We start from the raw sequence: 5,189 nt of genomic DNA on the forward strand, positions 1-5,189 counted from the left end.
CTCTTTTCAAGGCATAAAATTTTATGGTCATTTGTGTTAATGAAAATAAGTATATAATTAAATGTATCAAAACCATGTTTATCAGACTCAAACTAAAAGTTGTGGTGTAGGTTAGTCATGCCCTAGTCTAGCCATAAATAAGAGCGAAGTTTTGTTAATCAATAGGTATTAATGCCAAATGATTATTCGACCTATTGTGTTTCGACCAATAGTTTATCGGGTAATTGTGCGAGTTACTAAATGATTATTCTACGAAAAGTAAATATGCGTATAAATGTTCTGCGTATTAACTACTCGTGCAAACGATTATTATGCGTAATGACATTCTGCCAATCGTTACTCGGCCAAAGAACCCGTCTGCGAATCGAAAATCGGCGTATTGTTTGTCGGAAAATCAATAGGGCACCACTGCAATGCTGGTTTTCAGTCGGACCCTAGTAATAAAAAAAACATAAGAAAACACATTTCAAAACAAACACATTAAGACAAAACATTAGGAAAAGAAGAAAAAGTTAGATTAGTTAGACGAGTATGTGACGGAACGGAGTGCAATTTATAAAATTATTTTCAACACACTTGCTCAAAACGGCGTTTTTACTGTACCGATTTTTGGCACATAATCCTATATATTAAACACGCATGCTCATCAGTATATTATAACACTCGTGCTTATTCATTATATTATCCGACTGAGTTAAGAAGGTAACTGATATGCTAATAATATGTATGGAACCAGAGCCTTCTTAAATGGGTCGAATAGATTTTACAACGTGGACTGGTGGGAGCCGGCGCCCCGCTCGCCGCCGCCGCCCGCCGGTCGGCAGTGGAGGGCGAGGGGCGGCAGGCAGTATGACAGATGCAAGACTGCATAGTGAAATTTTAATTGTTAAATCGGTTAATTTAACAATTAAAATTTCACTAATATGAGTTTCTTTTTTCCTCGCAAGTGTGTTGAAAAACGTATGAAACGCGTGTGCTATGGTCATTACACACATCAAAAATTTAAATCATTAATAATATAGACTGAATTCAAAATAACACATTCAATGCCGGAAACCCGACTATCGGGCATTTTATGATTTCGCGCCCAGGCCGCACTACCCGATAGTCGGCCGGATCTTGGTACTATAGCTATACATGCCTAAAGGCCACGCCGGAGGACCCGATATCGGGTACTGGTTTTGACGAACAGGGTTGTCGCTAACATAATATTGGTACGCGTTCAATTTTCCATTTGAATTGTCTCTAATAATTAGATATTGATGTGTATTGTCTATCAGATTCCGGAGATAGACGTTGGCCTAACTTTCCGGTATAACGTAATAAGTGAGCAATCCAACATAATAACAAATGTTTTTTAGCGCAACGTGCAACCCTATGGTGTACCCGACTGTCGGGTTCTTGGCGTGTAGTGTCGATTCGTTCCATAAGTGTGCAACTGTACCCGAGTATCGGGTCGTATTTATTTTTGCGGCCTGGCGCTGATGTTTTGTTTGGCTGGGTGGCAATGAATGTGATAATGTAGGTACATAACTAAATTCTAAACATTAAAATAAGTTTTATACCTGAAAACTAACTTCAACAAGCTTTAGATAAGCCTTATTGTCGATAGACACATTTTTAGTTGCCACTTTAGCTTTTACAATGCCCCAAAGCCCCCAAAGCTCTCAATAGGGTTTAAATCACAGTGATATGGCGGTAATCTTATCACTTTGTGTCCATATGTGGAGAGAATCGTGTCTATTTCATATATTGGTTCAGGTTTGTGACGTCTCAAAATCTCCACCAATCTAGCTTTAGATGCTTTTTATGGAAATGAAATTTTATTCGAACGCAGCCACTCTGCAATGACATGCTTTCTGTCGCCAGATGTTGGTGGTTTATTAATGCGAAAGGAATGGTATTGGGCATTATCCATAACTATACATGTGGGTTCACTTAGAATTACATAATCACGCGCCATATTGCGGAATTTCATTGGAACTAAATTTTTTATACTAAACTGACTGACATGATAATAAAAGTGCCCTCTTGACAATGATCATATATTTCTGGTGCGGGCTTTATTTGAAAAAATATTGAGTGCTATTGTACAATGTGAGCTGCACAGTGCACCAAAGAGTATATAATCACTACGTTTTACAGTGCACTTTTATTTTTTGTATGCTTTGGTAAAAGATAATGCTTATAGATAGGTTTTTAGGTTCATCCATAAACATAATAAAACGAATAATTAGTATCGAGTTAGCTGAACTACACGAACATTAGTAACAAACGTCAGTTGTGTCCGACGAGTGACGTCATCGGCTCTGTAGAATTCACGCCAAAAATTTTATTTCAACCGTTCAAAAATTTTCAACATTTTAAATATTTTTTAATAAAATAAAGTGAAGATTTATAAAACTATTTTTATTTTTCCGGTGATCAACCGATATAAATAATGCAAGAGTGATAGAGAGGTTTTTGTATAACGAAATTTCGATTTTCTTGTTTCGCGGTAGTCCCTCAGATTGTGGTAGAGGCGCCCCCTACGCAGAGGTTCGCGTAATATTCCCTATTTAAAAAAAAACATGCAGGAGGCTAATTCACCAAGCTAAATATGTGACATTCCACGGGTAAATAAAGGTATCTTATGGTGATCGGCGCTTACGTCCCATATCACCGTATCAGTATTGGAGCGTTGTTAATAATAGCGCAAGCGCCATTATGTACCTATACCCATGGAACGTCACATATATCAACAAAAATATACCCTGACAAGCCAACATTGTCAGTAGAAAATTCGTAATTTGTATGGGAGATCGATACTTTGCGTGTACATTTTTCAAATTTACCGCCTTTTTCTACGGACTAAGCAGGGGCGAATTAAGAAAACGCCCTTAGCACAACCCCGTTTGGCCTTTTTTGACTGAATGGTAACAATAATAAATATAAAATAAGGTCACTGTGGGCAAGACCGTCTACAAGGCAAGTCCGTCAACACATTATAACTCTTGAATTAGAAAGCGTTTGCCGCTTTGGCGTCGAGTTTATAAGTCAGTTTTTCGCGCTAGTTCCCTCACTCTAAAACAGATGGCGCTGTGACAACGAACTTCAGAGCAATCCGCGTAAACAAGTCATTACGTGTATGGAACTCGAAGTGATAGTGCGACAGTCTTTGCAAATAAAATTGTTAAAAATAGTTTGTGATCAGATTTTGCACCAGAACTCGACTACGTAAGTAATATAAGACCCGGCAATCTTTATTATGTGTTTAAATTATAAGATATTGGCTTAGTTTTGTAATTATACGTTCCATCATTCATCACATTAAAATTTTGCTAAGTTGGAAAGTCCGTCTACTATGCACAAGGCAAGTCCGTCATATGCCGGACTTTCCTTGAATCAGAGGTTACCAACTGTTAAATGGCTTCAATATTATTTATTGCGATTTTATAAGGTTACTACAGATACGCATTTTTACGACATTGCGTATGATGTTTGTGTTACATAACCACGGGAACATAGCGTAATAAAGTACACCCGCCATTCTGACTGTCAGGATGGCGGGTGGCCTGTTTTTTGGTGATAACTTTAAGTACCGTGAGGTACAATTTTTTTTAAAGGAGGTACTAAATAGTACAAATTAGGTACAAAAATATGGTATGGTTTTCATTTAATTTTATTTAGGTACACCCGCCATTCTGACTCTCACGAATTAACGGCTAAGTGAGCCAAAAAACAAGGCCAAAGGCTGAGCTCCACGAGCTGAATATCTGGACCACTCGATTGTGTAGCGTTCCCGTGCGAAGCTGAAGACCAAGCTGCAGGAAAGCAGAGCGTAGAATGAAACCAATGCCATAGTGTGAACGAGGCTGTAGGCTGAGCTCCGTATAAGGGCGGAGGCCCGGAGCGTTCTATCGCGGCGCGCCACTATGCAGCAAAGGCTGAATTGTAGAAGAACAGAGTTTGGAATTGAACCAATGTGATCTCGGCGCGCCTGCTGCTCGGCCTTAGTTCTTGCTCGAAAGTGTGACTTGCTGGGATGCTTTGGGTATCGGGCCCTATGTAGGGCTTTACATCCGGCCTATGCGAATGCAAAGCCCTGCATAGGCCGGATGTAAAGCCCCGATGTTTTCTTTTTATAACATTTTGACAATTAGATCATATGTATCACCGCTTTGCAGCAACTCGGCATATTTTGGGCGCCTGGCCAGCCGCAGAGGAGCGCGTCCTTTGGCCTACTATGGGCTCAAAGCTGATCATCATTAGGCATTAGCTGTAAGGTGCAATTTGTTATAATAATTAATAAATAAATCATCCTTCCTTGTGTTTCACTAATATGTTTTTAAACACAGTATCTTTTTTTGTTCGTTTCCGAGCTCTGTTTCTTGCAGCTTAGCCATGCGCAAAAGTGTTGAGACACTGCACCTTCGGTTTAATGCTAAACTCTGCTCTTGGTCTTTGCGTAAGCCTAAAATTCCTTAAATTTGGTATCGTCATAAAGAAAAATAGACAGGATAATAACAAATAATAATAATTGATCAATATTGTTACTGACTTACAAAAAAAAACATTGTAAATAAAATGTGGTAGTACAGGATCCGCGGAGTGCGAGTTCTACTTGAACTTGGCCGGTTCCGCGTGCCGAAATCGCATTGTCAGGCTTTTTCTGCTGTTCGGTTAATCCGCCACTGGGACTAAATAAGCTAGCTTGCCAGACCATATTATTTTTTCTTAACTTCCAAAGCTGAAGCCACCAAAAATGGCTACGTCTCCAAAGAGTCAGAAGCAGATCGATTAAGCCTCTTTCGCACGAGCTTAAAAAGCGTTGCGTTATAACCTGACGTTAGAAGTTCCGTGTGCTAAATTCGATTAACGGCCAACACTAAGTCGAAATTCCAACAACGATAAAAAAGCGCCACCGCCATCGTGTGTGAATAAATAAATACACGGGTATTCATTTGTGCCATTCAAACGCTAACGAGCGTTGTAAAAGCGTTCGTGCTAATGAGGCCTTTACGGTTGGAGCGTTTTTGGTCCTTAGACAGCCTGCATCATGATAGAAGATGTTTGTAGTTTCTGTGGAATCACTTTCTGTTAACATAAAGTCAGAATATTTGTCGTGACAAGGCATCGGTCGTTTGTTGGCAGTGGGGAATAAATATGATAGAGGATGTTAGCAGGATGGGAGACAAATAAAAAATAAA

Source organism: Cydia pomonella, chromosome 12 (genome assembly GCF_033807575.1).
Source record: "Cydia pomonella isolate Wapato2018A chromosome 12, ilCydPomo1, whole genome shotgun sequence".
Taxonomy (NCBI): domain Eukaryota; kingdom Metazoa; phylum Arthropoda; class Insecta; order Lepidoptera; family Tortricidae; genus Cydia; species Cydia pomonella.